At 43.3% G+C, this 27,500-nt stretch overlaps 1 protein-coding gene and 1 long non-coding RNA gene across 3 annotated transcripts in view; one reads left to right on the top strand and one right to left on the bottom strand.

Moving 5' to 3' along the window:
- Nucleotides 1-26,435, top strand: part of LOC123515032 — a 64,550-nt gene extending 38,115 nt beyond the window's left edge. Inside the window, exons 6-8 of the long non-coding RNA XR_006677745.1 lie at nucleotides 2,655-2,735; nucleotides 9,920-9,999; nucleotides 23,662-26,435. This is a non-coding gene — a long non-coding RNA (uncharacterized LOC123515032). The remainder of the gene's footprint in view (nucleotides 1-2,654; nucleotides 2,736-9,919; nucleotides 10,000-23,661) is intronic.
- LOC123515031 (carbonic anhydrase-related protein 10-like) overlaps nucleotides 1-27,500 on the bottom strand; it is a 67,969-nt gene that overhangs the window by 34,879 nt on the left and 5,590 nt on the right. The window lies entirely within an intron of this gene.

Raw genomic sequence — 27,500 nt, 5'->3', positions numbered from 1 at the left:
GCTCTCCTCTTCCTCCCTCTTCGTTTTATTTATTCAATTATTTTCTGGAAGAGATTGTCGAATATCAAAGAGGTGACTGCGTGTGTGTGTGTGTGTGTGTGTGTGTGTGTGTGTGTGTGTGTGTGTGTACGCGTGTGCGCTGGTGACTTGGTATAGTGGGGCACGTGGAGGGAGTAGCTGGCCAAGGTGCAGGTTGGTTGCTGAGTAGCCCTACTTGGCTCAGAATGACAACGTTGTGTTGGGGCGTGAGTTGTGTTGCATGGGGTGAAAGACGAAGTAATCCCAGGTTGTGTTACGGTCCTGATTGGCGGGCGTCAGGTTCAGGGTCATGGAGGCTGATCGCTGAGAGAACACCATCCGCCTGTCCCGGCTGGGTGGCCACGATGCTGGCAGATTCCAGCGTGCAGGAGGCCGTGTCCCATGGCGGCATGGGTAGGGTGTGAGGCAGGTACCCACCCGCACCCATCCCGCCCGCCAGCCGTCTGTGTGTTTGCAGCTGCGGCTGTCTGTCTGAATTCCGATAATGACTGCAAGCAATTACTTTCTGGTAATTAACTAGGCAGGGCTTGTTAAGTGTGTTTCGTATAAATGTGCAGCACATTAACATTGACTGTTGGTACACACACATTCACAGAACACGGGAACAACGCAGCCGCACATCATCTTGTTTTGCATATGCAAATAGCAGGAGTTTATTGTATTACCGGCACTTATCAATTATCACATGGGTATTATCCGAGCTAATTTATTTATATGCTTTATCATTAGCGTTTGCATTTCGAATTCAATTTACATAAAAAAGTTTGCAAGTACCGGATGTATTTGCATTTTTATTATTTTATACAAAGCTTTCAAAGCAAGGCTAAAAGTACTAGTGTGCTGGCAGTGTGTGAATATACTGTGAGGGGGATAAATGTAACACACACACACACACACACACACACACACACACACACACACACACACACACACACACACACACACGCACGCACGCACAGTGTGTCCTGTGACTTTATTCGTGCAGTTTCAATATGACAGAAGTATTCTCATGATACAGCAAGCTCATCCCAAAACGATTACGGTTTTGTGTAGCGAAGATATTTTGTGGATCTTTACTGTCTTCTTAAGTTGTGAATATATTAGTTCTTGCCTTCATTAGCATAATATCGGCAATGCTTAACGAAACTAGAAAAGTTATCTTTATAAACATAAATTCGAAGTTATAACCTGGTTAACAGTATGAACCTGAGTGAATTAGGGAGATAATCGCATTAATGCAATGCACTGCACTATACAGTTGCATGCTAATTCATTTGTATGATCAGGGTCTTTTATATAATGATTCTGAATTCAATGTCACCTTGTAATGGAAGGCATTGGCTTAACTGACGACAACGCTAAGTAACAAGACGTGTGCAACGGATGTGGCAAGCATATTTGTGACGATGTGTGTACAGTAGAAGGTGAGGATCATACTAGATATTTTGTAAAGTTGGTTTGATATTAAAACGGTGATCCTTCTATCTGATCTGCAGATATTAGATGCTCTGGGCATGTTATGTCAGTCGCACTTAAGTGACAGGAAATCCAAGGCAGGCGGTAATTACCTGAGAAGAAACGATCATGTGAGTCACGACAAACACGTCTGATCTGGTTAATAACGAGCCTTGGCGAAACTGGTCAGCTGTTACTCGTGGTTTGCGAGTGCTGTTGAAGATTATGAATTAAGATGAGGGCGCGGACTGTCACATTACCATGCCTCAGGACTGTCCATATTCTGAAGCACCATGTACACAGTCACCTGAAGCTCATCTTGTCAACAAAAGATTACAGTGGTGTCTGAAAACCAAGTTAAATGGGGAATCATTAAGCCGCAGACAGACCCGGCGCGCAACATAAAACGCCAGCGTGGATGGACTCTCATTATTAAGCTACGAAACAACCGAGCGAATAGAGATGTTAGGTGTCAGAATTCGCTCTTGTTCCTCAAATGATAAGTTTCCTAGCGTTACATCAAAGGTAGGATGCATGAATATTTGCGGCGCCACGAGCTTCGAGTTTGGTTATAGCATTTCCACACCTTGAAACATTATCTTCTCGCCACACGGCTCTGGTATATAACAGTGTTCTGCTGCTATGTGGGCTGAGAACACAGCACAACCCTCCCAGACTCGTGTAAAGGACGATTTCACCATCAGAACACCAGTGCTTCATCGCAGGGTTTATAAATACTAGTTATATTATTCAAATGCAAATAAATTATGAATAGCTCTTGGCTTTCATACACCCTATGCCATCCCTCCACCCCCAAGGATATCAGAAAGTAAAGAATTTGTTTGTATAACCCTGAGGACTCTCTCTCTCTCTCTCTCTCTCTCTCTCTCTCTCTCTCTCTCTCTCTCTCTCTCTCTCTCTCTCTCTCTCTCTCTCTCTCTCTCTCTCTCTCTCTCTGCAGGACAAAGAATATAAAGAAATCAGCGTGGAAGGTTTTAGGATGCTGTCTCACACTGATGGAAACACACACACACACACACACACACACACACACACACACACACACACACACACACACACACACACACACACACACACAGATACCAATTTACCTGACCCTCTATCTATCCTGACTCGTCTGTATACGTATCGAATTCAAGGAAGCGGCGGAGCGAGAGACAGGCCGGCGTGAGGCAGCGAGAACCGGGCCTTCACATCACGCCGAGCCCACGCCCTTACAGGTAACCCCGAGAACCTTTAGTCCTTCAGGGCTGGAACGCGTCAGTCTAGTAAAGGGGAAGGCAATACTGGTCTGGTCTGAGTGTCTTCCCCGTGACGTGTGATGATTTTATTTATTTATTTATGTTTTTTGTAGATGTTATTTGTTAATAAATCCAGGGAATATTGGAACTTATTTCTTTCCAAGAGTTTAGAAAGATGGTCGTAGCTGGATAGGTAATAGGTGTTTTCAAGTGGTGGAGTGGATAGGTTATTTCACTGATGACTCCTGTAGGTTGATTGGTTGAGTTTTTATTGTCTCGTTACTTTTGATCTGCTGTTTGAGTTTCACTGTGAATCGTAATTGCTTAATGCGGTTTTAGTTGATTTAGTTTTCAGTATGGAGTATTTTTTTTTTTCATATTGATGTCGTATTTGATCTTTTCCCTTGTTTTAACGTGATTTTCAGTTTGATTTAATTTTCAATATCGAGTTATCTTTCGTGATATGTTGCATTATTTTATCTTTTTTTCCTTTGACAGTTAAGGGAATGTTTTGTTGTGTGATGTTTTTGATGAGCGGCACCATATGACCCTGTTGTATTGGTGAAGTGTATTAATCATTCAGTCTTCCATGTGCGGCAGGTTGTAATTGTCAATATCCTACGCTAATGGAAAAGAAAATGAAGCCCAGACTTGTTTAATTATTCACGATGTCTATTTATTTATCTGTTTATTTACTTGAATATGTATTTTGCTTTGCTTTGTTTTCAGCTCTCTATTTGTTCATTGATTTCTGTTGCCATTTTACTTTTATTATGATTTTTAATGGTCTACCTTTTAAAAATCGTTGTGTTTTGCTTTATTTTATTTTTCGAAACAATGCATGTGAAGTCAAATAGAAAATCCTCTTCCAGTATTTGGGGGCTTATACCTCGCCACGCTGGTTCAGGTCGTCTTAGCGGTTGTTTATTATATGGACTATGAATGTTACTGCTCGTTATGTTTTATGTGTGTCAATTGGTGGGACAGTGAAATTCTACGTGATATGGTACAATTTATTTATTTATTTATTTATTTTTTTTTTTAGGGTACGTGATGAAGCTTGCGGGCGTAAACCTTTGTTGTGTACTAGAGAAGTGTATCGTGACGCGCACCACCGAAAAGCCATAGCGAAATGTACGAGTTATCAGTAATCTGTGTAGTAACATACTGTACTGTTCTCACATATCCATGTTCGTGCTTTCTCTCAAATTCCTGATCAGTTGACAATATTTTTACAAAGCCTGACAACTGACAGCTTTTAAACATATCAAAGGACGTTAGATTGAAGGAAAAAAAAAAAACGCTGAACACAATGAAAGAAAGTATAATGGCTAACCCAACATCTGACAACAACTATATCTTGAAATATTAAAGAGTCGAGACTGATCAACTGTAGCTGGACCGGCGTGGAGCAATGGATTCTCAGGCGCACGGGTTCGAATCCTGGCCACGGTGCGAGGGTAGGAAAGGCATTCACTCTAGTAACTGTTCCTAATGCCACCAACGGCACCATGGTAACCCAAATCGAAAAGGGAAACCAAATGAGAAAAGCGAGAGAGAGAGAGAGAGAGAGAGAGAGAGAGAGAGAGAGAGAGAGAGAGAGAGAGTGGGGGAGGGCTGAATAAATGCTTGGAATTGTCATGTCCAGCGTGTCCTAAGCTGAGCGGTGTCCTGATTAATACCTGTGTCACTAGAACGATGTAAAAACTCCCAGGTAATGTACGTAAGATCGATGTCTCCTAAATTCTTTCAAGGTCACTCTTTGTTGTCACACTGAACGTAACACTCTTTCTTCTATGTGTGTGTGTGTGTGTGTGTGTGTGTGTGTGTGTGTGTGTGTGTGTGTGTGTTTGCTTGTACCTATATTAGCTTCTTGCCTTAGTATTCTTTGAAGTTCTCACGAATAGATATTTCATTCAAAAGATTCCCTTGAAGATAATCCCTCTGTAATAAACTGCTAGATTAAATTGGGTTAGGTTTGGTTGGTTTGATTCAGTTTTAGTTTGGTTTGGTAAGGTTTGCTTGGGCTAGCTAGGTTCTGTAACACTTGGTTTAAGTTTAAGATTTAGGTAAGTTGGTAAGTTGTTAGATAAGATTGGGTTAACATAGATAAGGTTAGGATAGGTTAGGTTTACTTAAGTTATGTTAAGTTAAGGGTAAGTTAAGTCGTTGAGGTTAGGTTGAGATAAGTTAAGCTAGGATGGACGGATAGGTATTTGTCATGTTAAGAACTTTATATTTTCGTTGGAATTTTCATGATACAATCCTCGTACGTGGAACTTGCTTGGGGTTCACCTTACACAGAAACCATCCACGCAGTCAGGTTCTCAGGTTACCAGGCCAAAGCTATATCTCGACAACAAAATTGGAACAAACTATCAACCAGGAATGGGATTGTCTGGAATAGTTCGCCTGTGACTCTAACACACAACAATTGCAAGAACATGGCGATTGCGAAACAAGATTATAGACAACGACACAGACTCCGATGTAATCCTCTCTAAGTCTTTTTTGCGTAAAGGAATGTGACGTGAACTGCAGTTACGGAGGGACACAGGTAGGCACGAATGGGAAGAGGAAGTCGATGGGGGCGGAAGGAAGGACGAAAAGTGACGGTGACGGAAGATGGAAGTGAGGCAGTCTTTGTTTAGAATTTGTTCAAGTATTTTCATGATAGATATATACATAAGCCGAAGAACTAGATGATGGAGGGATAGCTGGGCAGACACAGACATACGTAAATGAATAGGCAGGTAGATAGATACATACATGGATGCTGACAGATAGATAAAATAGGTAGGTATATTTGGTAGAGTAATAGTTATAAAAAGATAAATATTCACAACTTTGTTACTAAATATGATCACACCAGCTTTATATAGAAACAGTTTCATTTTGTTCAACTATGAATTAGTATGAAAACAATGAAAAATGTTCCAGACATTGAACATTTCCCTAAAAGCTATGAAAAATATGAACATAAAAAAAAAGCTGCATTACAGAAATATTTTACTAAACAATCTAAAAGAGAGACAAAAAATTATCGTGGCAAAATACACAAAATCATTAATTCCCGGGAAAGAAAGGAGAGAGTAAAGAAACAGAAGTAATAGAATGAGGAGGAAGAAGAAGACTAGTCGATATTTTTTTTACTGAAGTCTAAATTCCTTAAAAAGAAAGACAAATGAGGAGGAGGAGGAGGAGGAGGAGGAGGAGGAGGAGGAGGAGGAGGAGGAGGAGGAGGAGGAGGAGGAGGAGGAGGAGGAAGGAGAAGAAGAAGAAGAGGTAGTAAAACAAGAAGCAGGAAATAAAAGAAGGAAAAAGCAAAGAAAAAAAATTCCATCTATATTTCACCGAACATAAAAAAAGAGAGAGAGAGAGAAAGAAAGAAAGAAAAAAAAAGGCAGAGTCGTGCATTCCGTGTTATATTGTCTGTGTGCCCGGGGCGGCGTCCTCATCGTCACCTGTCGTGGTAAGCCGGTCTGATTGGGCGGTATCATTTTCACTTCATCATGACATGTGGATTGCAGTAAGCTCCGCCGCACGACTCAGTGTTAGCAGATCTGCCTCACTTACTGGCACCAGGTGGAAGGAACTCACTTTACAAGACTATTTATGTCTCAGAAGGTGTCTTATGCTTATTGGAGGGACTTTTATTTTGTTTCATATTATTTTATTACCTTGTTATAAACATTATTTGACTGGGAACAGTGCATCTCCTCTATTTTTACTCCTTTATTCGAAATGTTTGTGGTTATTTTAATGCTGAATTATCTTTCGTTTATCCAGTTTTACGTAGCCATCTAGAGGAACTCCAAATAGAAGAAAGTGTATTTATCCGTGTCATGTAGCGTTAAATTGCCTTGACACGCCACCCATTAACGTCAGGCTGGCAGGCAGGCAGGTAAACGTTACAAGCAGAATGGTAGAGCACACCCAGTAGGTATTGATCAGGTGACTCACGCAATCAGGGAGGTGTTAGGTGCGTGACGAAGACAACCTCCTGGTATTAGCAGGACGCGCACGCCATTCCTGCCTCTACCCGACTATTTGGCCGATATCTCTAAGTGCTTTCAAGTTACCTACATGTTACCTATTGCATCGAACTTGGATTGCGCCCTTCCGTCTCGTGCAGTGCTGAGGAGGCATCAACAAAGTGCAAGGGAAGGTACGCGCTTCTTATCAGTACATCTCCTGCCACAGCCCACATCTTCAGCGCTCTGGGTAACTGAAGTGTCGCGCTTGGGTACGCCTAATAGATCTATAAATAAGGGTTTACTCTGACATTTATTTCGTAGCTCAACATGTGTCCAAAATGTATGGATGGTCCTGCACTATGTGTGGTACTGCTCGCCTCATTCCTCTAAGGGACAAGTGTTTACGAGGCTGTGTGAGGCCTCGATTGGCACGCGCGAGCTATTCTAAGCGCGTCTGAATCCTCGATTATCACAAAATTCCCTCCACGCGGCGCTCCTTGGGGGGTGGTTAACGAAGTTGCCGGCAGACGTGAGGGCGAGGCGGGGAGCGTCGAAGTTTATCATGCACTAGTGAAGTTACAGGCGGAATATTCAGCAACTTGTCTCCGGCACCGCGGTATTGAAAAGCAATAACGGGGGCGGCATGAAGGGGAAGTGGTTCTCCTCTAAGCAATATACGACTTCGCCGGAGAACATCCGCGGCCATCTGGAGTGTAAACAAATGACTACTGGCGGGGTGATGCACGGCACTCCGGGCTGCGCGCCGTCCATCAACCTGTCCGCCGCGAGGGACGGGACGCTGTTCGGGCTCTGCTGCAGATTGCAACCACGACAAAGTGCTCTTTATGGCGGGCCGGGGCGGCGCTCGGGGCCCTGGGTGTGAGCGGTGACCGGCTGCTGGGGACATTGATTTCCAGGCCTCATATCAGCTTCTTATCCACCGCCAGGAGGGAGGCCGAGGCTTAGGTGCACGCTTTACAGTGCACTCTCTGACGGTACACACTTCTCGCACCTTGCTTGTCTGTGCGAACTTGCTGGTGAACGTGATAACTTTGATCTTACGAATTTTGCTATCAATGTTTTGGTTTTTTTTCCAAACTAATCGTTCCTTTTTTGGGAATTTGTATGATTGCTTATTTACATTCTTGTATATTCGTTTATAAGGTATACACACCCATTAACTGCAAATCATGGAGAGCAAATCGAGGAAGCACTAAAGTCAGAGGCACATATAGTATATCATATAGTAGTTATGTATGCATGTGTGGAGAGAGAGAGAGCGAGAGAGAGAGAGAGAGAGAGAGAGAGAGAGAGAGAGAGAGAGAGAGAGAGAGAGAGAGAGAGAGAGAGGTCCTAAGGGATCGACGATGCTTTGGGTGCGGATACAGGAACGTTTTGCTGTGATGAGTGCTGTGCTTTGAAGTGTTGGGATGCATATAGTGTGTGTGTGTGTGTGTGTGTGTGTGTGTGTGTGTTGTGAAGTGCTGAGCTATGAAAGGTTATTTTGCTGTGAAGTGTTGGTTCTGTGAAGTGCTGTGAGGTGAAAGGTTTTGTACAGTAGAGTCACCCATCGCTTTGAAAGGAGTTGTACGTCGAGTATCACTGAATTGCCCTCTGCAAAATATTGTTTATCCAGTAGCTTTTCCAGGGAGAGAGAAAGAGAGAGAGAGAGAGAGAGAGAGAGAATGCGACAAAGGGGGAGATCCAGTACGTGCATAGATAAGAAGAGCCAAATCAGAAATAAGTCAGGGTTTTGATCACTACGCAAGAATCAGACCCGTGAAAAGTGTAACACCAGGTAAAGGTGAATATTAGTACCTTTAACCATGCACCTGTAGAGTAACACGCGAAGCAGGTAACATTGGCTCATTGATTGACGGAAAGTGAGCGCTGCAACAAGGCTATACGTCACTGGACTAGTTCATTGTTAAAATTCCCAAATGATTGCGACTCAATAGGAATAACACGAAAGCTGGAATACTGTAAAGATGAAGTATATGTGTGAGGTAAAGAGGCAAGGAAAGGTACAAGGAAATATTACCTGTAGCCAAAATGAAAGGTAAGTGAGTATATATTGAGTTATTTACTGCATATTTAAAGTGGTGTGCACCGTACTCGATATCATAATAGTATATTTTTTTCTCTCGTATGATTTGACAGGCAAAAAGTTTATAGGTACATTAGCCAAAAGAGAAGGAAAGTGGGCATATACATGAATGGTTTAATGCATTTTTAAGAGGTGTGTACGATATCGATTTCATAATAGTAGTTTTTTCTTTCTAGCATTGTTATATTGGTAAAGTGTTTCTATACAGTGCCAAGGACGTTTTCATTCCTAGCCCTTCTAAACTAATTAATGTTTTTATTGCTTGACATTTAGAATACAGCGAGAGAAGTAGTTAATGTTTAAGTAGGAGGAGTAGTTAATGTTTAAGTGAGAATGAAAATTAGTGTGTACGTGTGTGTGTGTGTGTGTGTGTGTGTGTGTGTGTGTGTGTGTGTGTGTGTGTGTGTGTAATGATAATAGTAATGATAATAATGCTAATAATAATAATGATAATAATAATAGTAATAATAAATAGTTTATTTAGATAAAAGCAGCCAGAGAGCTGTGCATGTTTGTGTGTGTGTGTGTCAGTATGGGGTAGGGGTTTCAGAAGGCTTAGTGACGTGTCGCGGGGCAGGTAATGGTGCGGCGTAGGTCCGGTAGAGTGGCATTGATGTGGGGGATTAGCAGAGGGCGGCGCGGGGATGGCTGCAGCCTGGTGGGTAGGAGTGAAGCGTACGGGGAAGGAGATTACGGGAAGGGAATAGCAGGAAAATGTGCGAGGGGAGAGGGAGTGTGTGTGTGTGTGTGTGTGTGTGTGTGTGTGTGTGTGTGTGTGTGTGTACGCGCGCGTGTGTGTGCGTGTAAATTATTAGTGACAAAAGTACATGGTCGTACACTTATTTACATTTTGTTTTGTCGCTCACAAATTAAAGGGGTTGAGCTTATTTACTTAGGCCATCACCACCATCACTCCTACTCCTATTCATACTCTTACTCCTGTTCATACTGCCACCAGCACCACCACCACCCTGCACACACACACACACACACACACACACACACACACACACACACACACACACACACATATCTTGGCAGTAGCAACTAAACAACTGCTTCCCTTTTGTCCTTTTCAGATGGCGAGTAGCTCAGAGGAAAAAGACCAACTCTGCCATGTCTTGCCACGCTGATGACGCTCCTCCTCCATTGGGCAAAGGTAAGTAAGCTAAGTAAAGTGTGGTTCTCGCTGGGTGGGAGTGATTCTTCCTTGTGTGTGTGTGTGAATAACTTGTGTGTTTATATCGATGTATAGTTAATATTTCATTTCCTGCTGTCGTTCCTCCTGTCTTCTGAGATTTTGTGTTTGAATTGATTTTCGTAAAGGAGAGAGAATGTGCAGGTGTGTGAGTTAGTGTGTGTGTGTGTGTGTGTGTGTGTGTGTGTGTGTGTGTGTGTGTGTGTGTGTGTGTGTGTGTGTGTGTGTGTGTGTGAGAGAGAGAGAGAGAGAGAGAGAGAGAGAGAGAGAGAGAGAGAGAGAGAGAGACAGACAGACAGACAGACAGACAGAGAGAGAGAGAGAGAGAGACAGAGAGAGAGGAAATAGCGAAGATGGTGTTAATTTATTTATCCGCATACATTCTTGTCTTGTTTATCTATTTACTTATTTATTTATTAACATTGCTGAGATCTATTCATCTATTCAATATGTCACCTTTAGAATACCGCTAGACACGATACATCCCTCAAAACACTTACATAGCCTGGTGATTCTCCCTTATATTTATTAAAGTAAATGGCTTGAGGTGGCAGCGAGAGGCCGTGTGATGGAGGCTGTTGGTGCAGAGGTGAAGATTGAGCACTGGAACCTCCGCCATGCATGCTGCAGGAGGGGATGCAAGGAGGGGAAGGGGCTGTCAACGAGCACAACACTTCGCTGGTCGTGTACGTGATGGGAAACCTGAGAAGCCTAGACTGTTGTGTTCTGGAGCAGTTCTTTGAGCCTCCATGTGTCATAGGCGGCAGCAATGTGGTTATGGTGTGCTCTTATAGAAACAGTACTGGTGGTGATAGCTTTTGTACGGGGAGTGGAGCCTTTCCCTTTTTAACGCCCCAGCCAGGCAGTAGTGGTGTCTGGCAGTGGCTGGCTGTGGGATCTCCTCAGCTGGCATTCCTCCTCCTTTGAGTCTTGTGGATTTGCATTCTCTTCTTTAAAGATCACGAGGCTGCACGTTACTCGTATCCCGGCGGCATGTTGGTGCGTAATGTAAAGTGGTGTGCGCATTTTTTCATATTCTTTTCCATTCGTACAGTTATGGAAGTGGAGGTTCTTCCAAACACACAGTATCTGAACTGAGCCCTCCAACACCTCCCCTTCAAAAAGCTCAAGACGACCACCGCCGCCTCGCAAATATTTACCTCCACAGCCAAGCATTTTGCGAGTCGGTCCATCCATTTTCGATGCCTTAGTCATTTTCATTACGGGGCGGGAACCTTCTCCCTCCTCCGCACCAAATTTTCGCTGCTCGTATGTTCCTTTTGTGGTCCCTTACACCCGGCGGCACGTATATTTCACCTTATATTTCACCCACTTCAAAGGCAAGGCAAGTGGAGTGAGAACGGTTGAAAGGGACGTCAGATAAAAGAGAAAAGGAGGGAAAAAAGTAGAAAGGTTGGGGGAAGGAGGGAGAGAAGTGAGAGTACAGTCGTAAATATAACCCAGGCAGCCAAATGAGCCGAGGTGGAGGAACACGAGGTCCCAGCAATCAGGCACGCTGGCATATCAATAAGGGAGGAGAGGCAGTGGGAGGAGGAGGGAAGGCTGAGGGAGGGCTGCGGTGGAAGGGAATAGCTGACGAAGGGATAGCCGCGCCCCGTCTCGCCCCGCCCCGCCCCGCCTGCTGGCACTAACGCTGAGTTATGGCACCCTTCATCCCGCCCCAACGGCCGTCCAGACCTGGCCCTCATAATGAGCTCGTTACCTTGGCCTTGGCGGGAACTCCACCACGCACCCCAGATCCAAAGAGTGGCCGCGAACTGTGTGTGTGTGTGTGTGTGTGTGTGTGTGTGTGTGTGTGTGTGTGTGTGTGTGTGTGTGTGTGTGTATGTGTTGATAGATACATAGTTTGTAGATGGAGTATGTGTAAATAGTAAATTTTGACGACCACACACACACTACGTAGGCTGCCTTCATGAACTTTGTTATCTTGACATGCAGGTTTTTTTTTTGTCTTATCTGTAATACATGATAATCCCTAAGATATATTACTCCAGTACTTGAATCTTAGTTATTTAAGTTATCTGTCTGTTTTTTCTCTCTCTTTGATCGCATTTAGCGTCCTCTTTTGCGGGTCGGGACAGTGCAGCAGCGAACTTTCTCTTTGTTATTCTCGCAGCCACGCCCGCATCCATTTGTGTAAATAAGCGGGCAAATGGAGGAATAAAACATGATGAGGCGCGATGCAGCCACCTCGCCTCGCAGCAGCTCAGCTCCTTTGTGTCAACCGTGTTTTTTGATTATTGCAATTATGTCGTTTGTTCTTATTTTTCTTGGCAAGGGGTAATCGCCTCCCCGGCGCGTCCTGACCGTCATGCAGCGGCCGCGTGTTGGTTCATCCTGGAAGCGAGAGAGACACTGCTGCAAACATTGCTGTCAGAAGATAACGAGATAATTTCTTGAGATTTTCATCGAGACTCTTTAGAGACACGAGTAAAAAAAAAATCAAATGATTTTCTGCATACACATGAGTGCATTATAAGCAGTGTCAGCAAAGGGATACCCTGTGTTTATTTATGAATACTGGCATAACATTAGGACAGCTTGTGGTAAGCGTGATTACTGGGAAGGTTACGTGCTCGCTTACCACCCCGGTGACGGGGATCCCTTAATGCCATGTGCCTTAAGCGTATCTCTTGAATATACCAGGAAGGAATGGCAAAAAAAAAAAAAAAAAAAAATCAATCAAATTATGAAAAAAACTGAAATTTTATGCTTAGGAAAAAAATATTTTCGTCAACGAGTTTCCCTTGGATACTCAGTTACTGGGAGGTGAGTCACTTAGCAGGAATTACTGCCAGCAGGAAATTTTTCTGCTGTTAGTAGTTCTGCAGGGACAGGAAGGGCTCGTAATGCTTGTTGTGTGTGTGTGTGTGTGTGTGTGTGTGTGTGTGTGTGTGTGTGTGTGTGTGTGTGTATATATATATATATATATATATATATATATATATATATATATATATATATATATATATATATACACACGTATGGTATACATACGCAATAGTGAAATATTCCTCAACATCAGTCACAACTTCGCAGAGCTCACGTTGTGTTAAGTAATTAAGCATGTATATTTTCTTACAGTTCTATGAATATAATTCATGTGTATGTCAGACACTGGATTAGTTAATTAACTAAACATATTTTATCACTTACAGTTTTATAAATGAAGGTCATTCATAATATTCATGATATTCAAATTAAATTCCGCTTGTAGCTGAAGCTATAATATTATCTTTTTTTATAATTTTGACACGTAACATGAAGATGTGCGATGAATTAGTAACATAGTAACTTCACATGGCACTAAATCACATAATAAATAATGATTTAAATAAGAGAAATATATAGAAATTCATAAAGGATGGGTCAGGTGTGAAGCTTTCATATTGAGAGAGAGAGAGAGAGAGAGAGAGAGAGAGAGAGAGAGAGAGAGAGAGAGAGAGAGAGAGAGAGAGAGAGAGATCTTTTGAATTGCAAAGACAGTATTGAATGATAAATTAAATTACTCACAATAAATTGCTGGAAAGGGACGGCTGAGGTGACATATGACTGATACAGTGCAGTGGCCAATTAGGAGTCAGGTGTCCAGTCACGGAGAATGGGTGTGTTGGCTTAGTGCCGTGGTGTGGAGAGGCGAAAAGGAAAACATCCATGGAATATTATTGGTAAGGAAGTCTTGTGAAATCAGTAGTCTCGCTGTAAAAGCTTAGAGTTAGTGGGGAATGGATCGCAGGCATTGTGTTGTATTGTAACAAAGTTGACTAGTGGGACTTATGGTACGGAGGAAAGAGAATGATTTTGTCCTCATTTTGTTTGTTTTCAAGAGCAACCTCATATGATCTCGTAATACTGCTGTCCGCATTACCTTGTGTATTGTGGCCTGGTATTGATAACCAGAAAATTGCTTGTATTTGTATTATTCCTGATTCCTTCTGAGTCCTTTTCCGGATCTAGCTTCTCTTTGAATTTTTACGGAACGCGCTCAACAATTGGCCAGTTTTCCTCTCTTACATAAGAAAAAAAAATCACAACCAAAACCTTTGTCATTATTTTAAGTAAAAGACAGAGACTTCAGGATCATCTTATCTCCTCACCAAAGAGCAGAGTTAACTTCAGTCAGTATATTTAGATAACGAAACATCATGATCATGTTTGTTATTCATCTCCTCACCATTGTATTTCTCCTTATTCAAGCCAGTCACATGGACATTACGAGCACACTTTACCACTTATCTTTACATTACTCCCCATGGAACACACAACAAAAGTTAACCCCTTTAATACTGAAACACATTTTTATCTTGAGATTTGAGTATGATTAGTTTGACATTAGGAGGGGTCTATGGAAGTCAGAAGATTAATGGCCACAGTCCTCACTATTTCAATCTCCCATATAAGTTTCTGAAGCTTTTTAAAATCAACAAATAGTAAGCAGAAAGAATATGAAAACGCGTCATGGTATATTTAGACAAGTAACAGAAACACCATACTCATCATTACCCTTTACCTCCTCACCAATGAATTCCACAAAACAAATAACATGTATGAGTGAATCACGAGTAAACCTAAATTAATACACGTGGCAGGCATCATGTTCATCACACTCACATGGTGCCGGTGATCTTTGGAGTGACAAGAGCCAAATGGGGCGCTGGATTATTGCATCGGGCGAACAAGGAACACTAGACCATCCTTCCTGAGTGCTCTCCTTGCAGAAGCCTTTGACACACAACACTTTAGCAACGGAGGCGGAGTGATGATAATGCATGGATGTACTGCGCGCAGGGAAAGATGTACGGAAGAGAAAAATCGAGGAGGAGGAGGAAGAGGAGGAGGAGCTGGAGGAAGAGTAATGCGTGGATGTACTACTATGCGCAGGGAAGGAGTACAGAGAGAATACAACAGTAGGAGGAGGAAGAGGAGGAGAAGGAAAGAAGGAGGAAAAAGAGGAGGTGGAAGAAAAAGAAGAATAAAATAGAGGAAGAGGAAGAGGAGGAAGAGGAAGAAAAAAAAATTTGGAACCAGAATAAGAAGCAGAGGAGAAATATAACTTGAGGAGAAGAATGGGTAAGAAGAAGAAGAAGAAGAAGAAGAAGAAGAAGAAGAAGAAGAAGAAGAAGAAGAAGAAGAAGAAGAAGAAGAAGAAGAAGAAGAAGAAGAAGAAGAAGAAGAAGAAGAAGAAGAAGAAGAAGAAGAAGAAGGAAAGAAAGAAAAGAAGTAGCAGTAGTAGAAGAAGAAGAAGAAGAAGAAGAAGAAGAAGAAGAAGAAGAAGAAGAAGAAGAAGAAGAGGAAGAAGAAGAAGAAAAAAAAGAAAAAAAAGAAAAAAAAAAGAAAAAAGTGGACATTTTAGGCAACTAGGGAAGAGGCATGCAGACAAGCAAAACAGGAGTAAGAAGAAGAAAGAGGAGGACGAGGAATAATAATAATACATAGGTATATTTGGCGCTGGTTTCAGAAGCAGACAACCAAAACAGAAGGAGGAGGAGGAGGAGGAGGAGGAGGAGTGGAAGGTGTGAGGTGATGGAGGTGGAGGTGGAGGCGGTGTAATAACAAAGGGCTCAGGTCGTCACGGAGGTGTCTGGAGGAGCCAGGTACGCACTCCACCTAGTAATTGGGAGATCACTTAGCAAAGGGCGGGGAGGGAAGGTGTTTGGTGCACACCTGAGGCAGACACCTGCATGTGGGCGGCGCTAGGTGAAAGGGAGGCAGTGTGTTGGAACGAGGAGGCCAAGCACTGATGATCACGAGAGAGAGAGAGAGAGAGAGAGAGAGAGAGAGAGAGAGAGAGAGAGAGAGAGAGAGAGAGAGAGAGAGAGGGAGAGAGAGTTTATAGTTACGAGTAGCTTATAGTAAAGAATACAGCAGTGACTCGTTTATGGTTCTTGTAACAAAGAACTCCGTAGCAGATGACTAAACACACACACACACACACACACACACACACACACACACACACACACACACACACACACACACACACACACACACACACACACACACACACACACACCACACAAACACACACACACACAAACAAACAAACAAGAATACACATACAAACATACGTACATATACATACCCAGACATACCGCGAGGCATTTGTGGCGCAAATTGCAAGCCATGAAAATTTAAGAATAACTTGGAGGAGAATTAGAACGCACATATTTCTCTGCTGCTTATAAAGGGTTGGCGGTGTAATCTTGCAAAACAACATGAGCAAGGAGCGGCTGGGGCGGGCCTCTCCTTCCCTTTGCACCAGTCACGTTGCGGAACTTAAAATTTAACCAGCGAGTTTGTGTCCGAAGCGCCGCCAGAACCCGTGGGATGCGATGCAGGGCCTGGGTACAGCGGAGGGTGGGGCGGGGGATAGGAAGTAAAGGAGGCCGTGGAGGACAGGTCTGGATGTATTACAAGGGGTGTTAAAGGGGAGGAAGAAGGTCTTAGTAAGGGTTCATAGGCGTCGCAGAGGGGAGAGCGAGGTGAAGGGAGGGCTGGGTCAGTGTCGTGTTTAGTTCTCGCCTCCTTCCCCTCCCCAGCACGGAGCCCCACCTGCCAGCGAGTTGAGCCGCTGATCCAGGTGTGTTTCCAGGGAGCTTCCTGTCGCCTTACTCTGCTACGTGGTGTGGTGTGGAAACAGAGTATGAGTAGGAGGTGTCTTGTACGTATACTCGTGTGTGTGTGTGTGTGTGTGTGTGTGTGTGTGTGTGTGTGTGTGTGTGTGTGTGTGTGTGTGCGTGCGTGTATGTTCCCGTGACAATTTTTTGAGTAAAGAAGAAATTCTAGAGGACACACACACACACACACACACACACACACACACACACACACACACACACACACACACCATTCCAGCCGGACCTAATCGCTGGGTCAGCTCATGTGTCTCCTGGCCGGGCGCACTCCGTCCCTCACTCACGACTGACGGCCGGGGGAAGATCAAGTTGTCGAGGCAGGCAGCGAGGTGCGTGTGGTGGCGGCGGCCTCCTGATCCCCCGCCGGCACGCAGGGAGGGAGGGAGAGAGGACAGAGAGGGAGGGCAGGGAAGGCAGTGGAAAGAGAAAAGGGAGGGAAGGCTCTAGAGTCAGTATTATCGTGACGAGACTGATGGAAGAGCAGCAGCCTTGCATGAAACCCGCCTGACTATGAGCATCTACTGCAGGAAAGAAGAAAAAAAAAAAGAAAAGAAAGGATCGATGCGTGCCTGAACAGGAACTACACACACACACACACACACACACACACACACACACACACACACACACACACACACAAGCGGCAGGCAGGCACGGGGCAGGCAGGACGGAAAGGAATGTGAGTCTGCATGAACAGCGGGTAGGCATGTTTTTTTTTTCTTTCTCTAACGAATATGCAAGTAGGCTCAGGGAAAGAATGCTTTTGCAGAATGGGAAATGGGATCGTGGACGTGGGGCAGCAGGAGAACAGGAATATTAGGTGTGTGTGTGTGTGTGTGTGTGTGTGTGTGTGTGTGTGTGTGTGTGTGTGTGTGTGTGTGTGTGTGTGTGTGTGTGTGTGTGTGTGTGTGTGTGTGTGTGTGTGTGTGTGTGTGTGTGTGTGTGTGTGTGTGTGTGTGTTCGAATTTGCAAACGAAGGTATTTTTCATTGTATCCTGACGGTGATTCCGGTGCATTTGCTTTACAAGAGAGAGAGAGAGAGAGAGAGAGAGAGAGAGAGAGAGAGAGAGAGAGAGAGAGAGAGAGAGAGAATGAAAAATTATTAGAGCTACAATACTACTGGATATTCCTGTTATACTCTTACATTGTTTGCTTTCCTTCCCCCGGCTCATATTTTTTTTCTACCTGCACAAATACGTGATGAGAACATGTTTACCGAAGTTCAGTATGCTACTTGTCTTGGCATCCTTTTGTACATGCACTGTTTAATGCTTGCACACACACACACACACACACACACACACACACACACACACACACACACACACACACACACACACACACACACACACACACAGATTCTTTGTTTTACTCTATAAACATTGACAAATTATCTCAAATCGGTAAACAATAAATGATTAACTAAATGAAGGGGAAAGTAGACTTGTTATGAATAGTCTAAAATTGTGATTCTTATGACAGTTATTGTTTGTGATTTCTGTTAATGATGTGGATAAATTGATGAAGAGAACTGAGTAGATACAATGAGTTAAAGAAGCAGACAACCATTTAATCACTCTCTCAGTCAGTCATTCCCTTAACCAGTAAAAGAAAAAATTATATATCTGCATTAAATTAAGATGACACCATACTACTACTACTACTACTACTACTACTACTACTAGTAGTAGTAGTAGTAGTAGTAGTAGTAGTAGTAATAATAATAATAATAATAATAATAATAATAATAATAATAATAATAATAATAATAATAATAATAATAGTAATAATAGTAATAATAAATCTCTTTCTATTCGTACTATTCATGCTACAAAACATATCTGGAATTCCCACTGGTCATATTTCTCCTCCTCAGCACCCATGCAAATTTATCCAAGTGTATTTTTCTCCCGCCCCGTATTTTCCTTTGCATTTCAACGTTCCAATCTGAGCCACCTCACTTCGTCAGTTGCACCATTACTTTTGCATGCTCCAGCTCGACTGCGGCCCCGCAAGTACCTCTACAGTGCTGCCACAGTAAAGCAGTACCACTACAGCCTCACCACAATTTTGAGCAACCAACACTACCTCTACCCACCTACCACTACTTCTCTACTCACCATCACCACCACCACCACTCGCATAATACATTTCTGTTACGGTGAAGCATCTCCGGAGAAAAAGAGTGCCAGAGCATTAAGAGGGAATACCGGGCGGAAACGATGCGGCCAGCAATATATGAGAGGGTAGATGTGTACTCCTTGGCTCGCTGCTTGCCTGTGAAGGGAGGAACGCCTGGCACAGAATGGAAATGTAGAGGAAGAGGAGGAGCAGGAGAAGGGCCAGGAGAAAGAGGAACACAAAAGAACACAAAAGGAAGAACGAACAGCAAGTAAATCTGTAGGTTCTTTAGAGGCTGTTGTTTTGTGGGACGTTTTTATTTTTTTTGTTTATACTATGTGGGCTTTTCACGGGAATTTATGGGCTAAAGGGGATATTTTTTGGGGTACCTCCTATCTCAAAGCCCACCCGCTAGAAAACCGTTGCCCCGAGTGAGGAAGCCCAACCTACTCTCGGACCGTGGGCTTCCTCACTCGGGGCTTCGGTAATCAAATCAAGCCTTTTGATCACCAGTAGAGCAAAGTGTACAATACCTCGGACTTCAGCTTCATAATGATCCTCAAGTCTCAACATAATATTTATAATCTTTTATTTTTATATCCGGCCAATACGTCACCTTGCAAGATATTCCAACATACAAACTGGACATATTTCGCAGCTTCCCATTAGTACTGGTAAAAGTAACGCCACTTACCACACACGTAACACAATTTTCTTTCTGTAACTCATGTGAGAATGTGGAAAGCCCCGAAGGTAGGCACGGCGCGGCACCCGAACACTGAGAGGAAATCAGTAGCTTTGAAAAAGTTCGCCGGCCCGGCAGCGCATCACTCAAGTTCGTAAGACGGCATAAGAGGAAGCACGCGTTGAATGGGAAAGTTACGGCGACTTCTGAGCGGATGGAAGTGTCCCCGGGGATGGCCACAGGGAGGAGACACGAACATCCTTCACGGAGAGGCGGAGTAGGAGACATTACCGTGTCGACTGAGAAAAACAAGTTGAGCATATATATATATATATATATATATATATATATATATATATATATATATATATATATATATATATATATATATATATATATATATATATATATATATATATATATATATATATATATATATATATATATATATATATATATATATATATATATATATATATATATATATAACACTCAACTTCCCTCTCCTCTACATTAAACACACTCGGTCTATCCTTCACTAAAAATCTAAACTGGAAATTTCACATCTCTACTCTTGCTAAATCAGCTTCCAAGAAGTTAGGTGTCCTGTGGCGTCTTCGTCCATTTTCTCTCCCTCCCAGCTGCTTGCTCTGTACAGGGCCTTATCCGCCCGTGTATGGAGTATGGCTCTCATGTCTGGGGGATCCACACACAGCTTTACTAAACAAGGTGGAATCTAAAGCTTTTCGTCTTATCAACTCTTCTCCTCTAACTGACTGTCTTGATTCTTTAAGTCACCGCCGCAATGTTGCATCTTTATCTGTCTTCTACCGCTGTTTTCATGCTGTCTGCTCTTCTGAACTTGCTAACTGCATGCCTTCCCCCTCCTGCGGCCTCGCTGCACAAGACTCTCTACTTCTTCTCATCCCTATTCTGTCCATCTTCCTAATGCAAGAGTTAACCAGTATCTTCACTCCTTCATTCCCTACACTGGTAAACTCTGGAACTCTCTACCTGTGTCTGTATTTCCACCTGCCTATGACTTAAACTCTTTCAAAAGAGGAGTGTCAAGACACCTCTTACGTTAACTGGACCCTCCTTTTAGATTTTTTTGTTTTTTCTCTTTCTCCTACTTTCCTCTTAACAGGGCCTGGCAACCAGCGGGATTTTTTTTTCCAACACTTTGTTTTCCCTTGGCCAGTGCCCTTGTAATGTAAAAAAAAAAAATATATTTATGTATGTGTGTGTGTGTGTGTGTGTGTGTGTGCATTTGTGTTTGCGTCCGGGTGTGCGTGTGTGTGTGTGTGTGTGTGTGTGTGTGTGTGTAATTCACTGTTTGATCTGCTGCAGTCTCTGACGAGACAGCCAGACGTTACCCTACGGAACGAGCTCAGAGCTCATTATTTCCGATCTTGGGATAGGTCTGAGACCAGGCACACACCACACACCGGGATAACAAGGTCACAACTCCTCGATTTACATCCCGTACCTACTCACTGCTAGATGAACAGAGGCTACACGTGAAAGAAGACACACCCAAATATCTCCACCCGGCCGGGGAATCGAACCCCGGCCCTCTGGCTTGTGAAGCCAGCGCTCTAACCACTGAGCTACCGGGCCGTGTTGTGTGTGTGTGTGTGTGTGTGTGTGTGTGTGTGTGTGTGTGTGAGAGAGAGAGAGAGAGAGTGAGAGAGAGAGAGAAAATGTGTGCGTGCGTGTTTGTGTGTTTACATAAGAATGTCCTATTTCCTTGTGTTTGCAGGAGACGCGGAAGGAGTCTTCGTACTCTGCAGTCCCTTGCTGGTTCACTGTTGCATAACGTAGATTAGGAGCAGTATCTTCTTATCATTTTAATAACATTCCGCTCTAGTCTTGTAGGTACTTAAGTGGCTCTCTCTCCAGCACCGCCCCAGGCCCCCTTGCACCTTTCCCTTGCTGTGCTCAGGTGTGGCCCTCCTCCCAGAGCCAGCCAGACACCGCGCCGCTGAATTACACGCTCGTATATTTCATGTAACAACGGTAGGGCGGAGCATTTCTGTGTAAACACTAACACCACCAGCCTCGCCATCAAGATATACTGTTATCCACACACTGCCCCGAGGAAAGATCAGCAGTACTTCGGCCCGGAAAGCATTCACGTGGAGTATTAGTAGCGTATAGATTAGTTAGAGGGTGCATTCCCCACCGTGCAACATGAGGAAGTTGTATTTCTAAACGTTATGAGGTTTCTCACGATATAAGAGTTCATGTGTCCCTTACTTTTAGGTACTATACTTAGCAAAAATTCCATAAACAGTTAAGAAAAGAATAAGACACTTGCGTTGGGAAGTGGAGGATGTATTCGTAGGAGAGAGAAAATATGCTGTGGTGGTGAGAAAACGCGCACAAAAAAAAAATACTTGAAGAGGCTTGACGTGAGTGTTAGTGAGTGAGAGGATGACGTGGAAGGTGTGAAGGGCGGCTAGATGTGGGAATGGACAGGCCGAGGGTGCGTGGAAAGGACGTGGTGTGGCCTTGGGCGCTGCAAGTCTGCTAAGTTATGCCAGAAAAGAATGTGGAGGAATTTTGATGAAGAGAGTAGGAGAAAAAAATATTAGTTTAGTAAAAAAACGCGAAACTTTAGGAAGGGAAGGTAGTATATGCATAAAATATTATATTTTTCCTATAGAATTAGCAATAAGAACCTTTTGTGGTATACGAAGTTGCATATAGTGTCCCTATGTCTGCAAACTCTACATATATGTTTGAAATACTCAGCTGGATGCCTTTGGAATAAGTAAATGAATAAGATAAAGTGGGCTATTCCTGCTGCTACTGCGAAGAGAGAGAGAGAGAGAGAGAGAGAGAGAGAGAGAGAGAGAGAGAGAGAGAGAGAGAGAGAGAGAGAGAGAGAGAGAGAGAGAGAGAGAGAGAAACAGAGAGAGAGAGAATCCACCAATCAACCAATACAAGTGATGAATAAAACAGAGTAGACAATAGTTTATGTAAAGGAATGATTCTATTGGGTAATTGTAAGCGTCCTTGCTGTACAAGTCTCGACTCACTTTCATCCCTTAGTTGTCCATCTCAGTAACGTAAGAATTAACCAGTGCCTCACTCTGTTATCCCTTCCACCAGGTAAACTCTGCAGCTTTCTGTCTGTTTCTGTTATTTCCTCTTTCCATGACGAACTGTTTTAAGAGAAGAGTGTCTGGGTATTTTTGGAACTAAATTGTCTTCAGTTTTGGAAATAACGAGTCCTTTTCTCTTTTCTCTTTTGAGTCCACCTTCATATATGAAAAGAAAAAAAAATCAGTTTATGGTATGTGGATCTAGACTAAGTTAAAGAGAAAAATTGTGTAGTAGGCTAAATTTGTGGGTGAATTGTGAGTAAATACAGAAATGTATTTTATTGTGGTGTTTAGTGAAAAGCTTAATGAGGTGAGGAAGTCTCTAAAACATGGGTGAAGTTCTATGAAGATATATACTGTGTGTGTGTGTGTGTGTGTGTGTGTGTGTGTGTGTGTGTGTGTGTGTGTGTGTGTGTGTGTGTGCGTGGAGAAGAAAGGAAGGAGTGAATGGAGTGTTGTGGGGGGGTAAGCCGTGAAGGAAACATGCGTGGAGTTATAGTCTGTCTGTACTGTCATGGCCAACTCCCGCTATTCATCACGTCACCGTTTCATCGTGTCACGTCACCACTCCGTCAAAATTTCTTCCATATAATAAAAAATAGACCTGTTCACCCCTAACGGCTCGCCCCCAACACGCCACCGTCCCATCACGGCACCTTCACGTCACGGAGTTTTTCCAGGAATGTTTGGGCGTAACGTGACGGTGACGCGCCGAACAGTTGCCGAGACGTTTCTGAGTGTGAGCGACGCCCTGATAACGGACAGTCACAGGATCAGCATTCCAGAGAACTTTTGATTTCAGATGTTGAATGAAAAATTTGTCAAAGATAATTGTGTTTGATGCCAACTTTAGGTTATTTTTTATTGATTTATTTTAAAGTAATTGTTTCTAGTGGCACCTTTATTCAGTAATCTTCCTGATTTTCTTTTTTTTCAACAAATTGTGGAATTTTAATTTTGACATACGAAAAAAAAAAAATATCTACGTCTTCATCCAGTTCCTTGGAAAGAATCCAGTATTCACTTTCAAAATGTTCTCTTCATCTTTCAGCAGCACCTGTTACAGGCTTCGTGATCCCAAGCCTGTGTGTCACGTCGGCCTGCCGCAGAGTGGGACGTACTGGACGGCAGGTTGGAAAACTTATTCGTGACGTGACTTGATGAGACGATAACGTGATGCAAAGTGTGAATGCATGACATGTTGACGGGACGGTGACGTGACGGTGTGATGTGAATCAGCACTTAAACGTTTCCACGTCTTATCTCAACTACTTTAAACAGGCTGTGGAGGAAGTTGTCTTGATTTTTAAGGATGTTTTAATGATGTTAATGATGATTCAACGATAATTTTGTGTCACCAATGTGAGAGAGAGAGAGAGAGAGAGAGAGAGAGAGAGAGAGAGAGAGAGAGAAAAGCGCCCATGATAACACGATTAATTATCTACTTATGCGGCCTTTAAAGGGAGCTTTGATGAGGGGACAGTGTGATTGAGTATATATGTGGTTATGAAATGTGAGTGATGGTGTTGGCTGGTGGTTTAAGATGCCGTATAATTGCTCCTACTCCGGGTACATGGCACGAAGATATGGAGTTGGGAGAAAGGAAGCACGACAAAAGGGCATTCAGACAGGTGAGATAAGATATCTGAGAAATGAATAGGATACCGGCAGATTGGATAGGACGTGCGCGTGCGTGCGTGCGTGTGTGTGTGTGTGTGTGTGTGTGTGTGTGTGTGTGTGTGTGTGTGTGTGTGTGTGTGTGTCAAGAAAGGTGAGGCAGAAATGAGAGGATTGCCTGACTGAGAGACCTGGTGAAGGAAGAGAATATGCAGATTTTGTTTTATTGTTGGCAGTTCTCGGAGAGACTAAGGTGTCATATCCCGAGAAATGGAAAGGAAGAAGCGAAGGAAGGAAGGAAATAAGTGGGAATGGAACCGAATAAGAAGGAAGAGTGAAAGTCAAGAAAAAAAATGAAGATATGAATATGTGGTCCCGAGGTGTAGCGGCGCGTCCCTGCTACATCGGGAGGAGAGGGGCTGTGTGGTCAGGATTCATGCCACTTGAGGGACCGGCTACTTTCCTGTCAATACTGGGGCTGTGACGAAGGCTGTCCAATGGAGAACATGTAGAGAAGGCAGGACTTGGAATCTTCTTACAGTTCGTGTAGCATTGGCGCCTTCACCGTGAGAAAGTATGGTGTGGATTGCGTTGTGTAAGTCATTAACATGGGTTAAGTTCCGGGGGCGGAGAGACAGATGGAGAAGCTTTTGCGTGCAGGTATTGTTCATCTAGAAAATATAAAATATTTTTCTGGAGTATCGTTTTCAGCCGGGGTTGGTGGCGCAACCCTGTAATCCGGCGACTCGGAGGCGTGGGCCAGCGGACGGCTTGAGGCGAGGGTGACTGCTGCGGGACTCCCCATGTTGAGTGGGCGTCCGCACCAAGCTCAGCATCAATATGGCCGCTCCTGGAGAGCCTAGGGCGTCCAGGTTGCCTAAGGAGGTGTGAACCAGGTCAGGGGGGAAACCCAGCAGCCGAATGCACCCGTGTGGAGCAGCAGTGGGATCACGCCCGTGAGTGGGCGGCCCGCGGCAGCCTTGCCGACACAGACGAACCTGGTTCTATTTTTGTCAAGTTGCATGGTCATAATTCATTATATTCTACTTATCAATTTTCATAGGCAATCTGTGTGGACACACTTCATTAGAAAATACAACCATGCTGAAGATATTCATTAACAAAAATTAAAAACAAGAATTAAAGATATAGATTTCTTAATTGCATCCCCAAACTATATGTTCATACATGAAACATATACGCATTAAGTTAGGACACGTAAGGCCAAGGCTCGGTAAAAATTCTGTAAACCACGAAACATCACACAGAACGCTTGCTGAGGCGACAGTTTGATCTTTTGCTGTCGATAATACTTTCATGCCGTAATTATTGTTAACATAAGCATCCATTATAAGTGCACTGCCCAAGATTTCTGTTGCACTCCTATGAAAAAAAAAAAAAAATCTTTATAAATATCACCCGGCAGAAAAGCAAAAAGAACCAGGTTCGTCTGTGTCGGCAAGGCTGCCGCGGGCCGCCCACTCACGGGCGTGATCCCACTGCTGCCCCACACGGGTGCTTTCGGCTGCTGGATTTCCCCTGGCCTGGTTCACATCTCCTTAGGCAACCTGGGCACCCTAGGCTCCCCAGGAGCGGCCATATTGATGCTGAGCTTGGTGCGGACGCCCACTCAACATGGGGAGTCCCGCAGCAGTCACCCTCGCCTCAAGCCGTCCGCTGGCCCACGCCTCCGAGTCGCCGGATTACAGGGTTGCGCCACCAACCCCGGCTGGAAACTCTTGGCGCGGAGATGAATCCTAAGCTTCGGGCCATTTTAGGAATTTTGATAGCTGCCTTTTATTCCTTCTTCCACCAACTCTTTCCTTTCCTTACATAATCATAGCAATGCCCTTCACATGTGTGCTTGTCCACACCACGTGATGTTTCTTTATTTATATTGTTTCTTAGTTGGGTTCCCTTAATCTACCACGGCTAGGACGTCGGCTTTTAACGCAGGACATTGGTTTTGACATTAGAGAACTGTTACCGAAGTGGATGATCCTCTTAATCTCGTACCGTGGTCAGGAATCGAGTCCCCTAAGCCTGGTGTACAAAAATAACTGCGAGATCATGATTATATTATTTACGATCTAAGTGATGAAAAGAATGGATTGGTTAAGAAAGTGACACAATATTCTTCCATCATTTACGAGTCTTTGTCATACCAAGCCATCTTCCTGTGTTCATCAGTAAGCAAACGCAAGAATACTGGATCTCACAACGGGGGGCGCGTCTCTCCCATGGGTCAGTGGAGGAGTGAAGTCATTTGGCCCCACACACTCGATAAAATAAACGAAAAAAATAATTAACAAAGAGAAAATAGAGATAGTGAATAGATAATTTAACAGAAATACAATGAAATAGATATATAAATTACTCGTAAAAAAATAATAGGAATGACAAATAGAAATAGACATGTTTGATAAAGAGACTTGTTTTCTTGTACGTCTTCTTATGTGGTAAGGCTTTTGTATGTGTCGCTATACCGTCTTCTTTGTGTCGCTGTAATCTTTTATCTCATCTTTCCTTCTTCGTCCATCAGTCTTTTTCTATATGTCCTCCTCCTCCTCCTCCTCTCCTCCTCCTCCTCCTCCTCCATCTCCTCCTCCCATCTGGAATACGCAACAGCCGGCTGGTTCGTAGGTTGGGCAGAGGAATGACAAGACAACTCATGGTGATGCGGTCTGGGCTGGAGAAAAAGTTGCGGCGCCGAGCAGCTCCAGCTCTGGCCAACTTATCCCATCGCTGAATAATACAACAGGTCGAGCTAAACTTGTCGGAAGCTTATCTATCGAGCAACTTTATTCCCAGGGTGGTGTACAGAAGCTTTTGGATCTGAGCGACACTTGAGGTTTGGTGTGTCGTGTCTTAAGATTTATTTACAGTTTATTATAGATCCTATTCATTTATTGATTAGTTGTATATTAATTTTTTCTTCTTATTTATTTATTTATCTTTTTTTTACATACCGTGTGTAGTGTGGTGTGTTGTGTGTGTGGGGATGGGATGGTTTCGTTTTTGTTGTTATTGTTTTTACTTATATCTTTTCATTTTTTTTTTTTACTCGTGTTATTGTTATTATTATTATTATTATTATTATTATTATTATTATTATTATTATTATTATTATTATTATTATTATTATTATTATCATTATTATTGTTATTTCTCTAATAGTAGTAGTAGTAGTAGAAGTAGTAGTAGTAGTAGTAGTAGTAGTAGTAGTAGTAGCAGCAGCAGTAGCAGTAGTAGTAGTGGTAGTAGTAGTAGCAG

Source organism: Portunus trituberculatus, chromosome 38, assembly GCF_017591435.1.
Source record: "Portunus trituberculatus isolate SZX2019 chromosome 38, ASM1759143v1, whole genome shotgun sequence".
NCBI classification, from domain to species: Eukaryota; Metazoa; Arthropoda; class Malacostraca; order Decapoda; family Portunidae; genus Portunus; species Portunus trituberculatus.
Note: the sequence above shows the minus strand (reverse complement) of the source record. Positions and strands in the feature narration are given on the sequence as shown.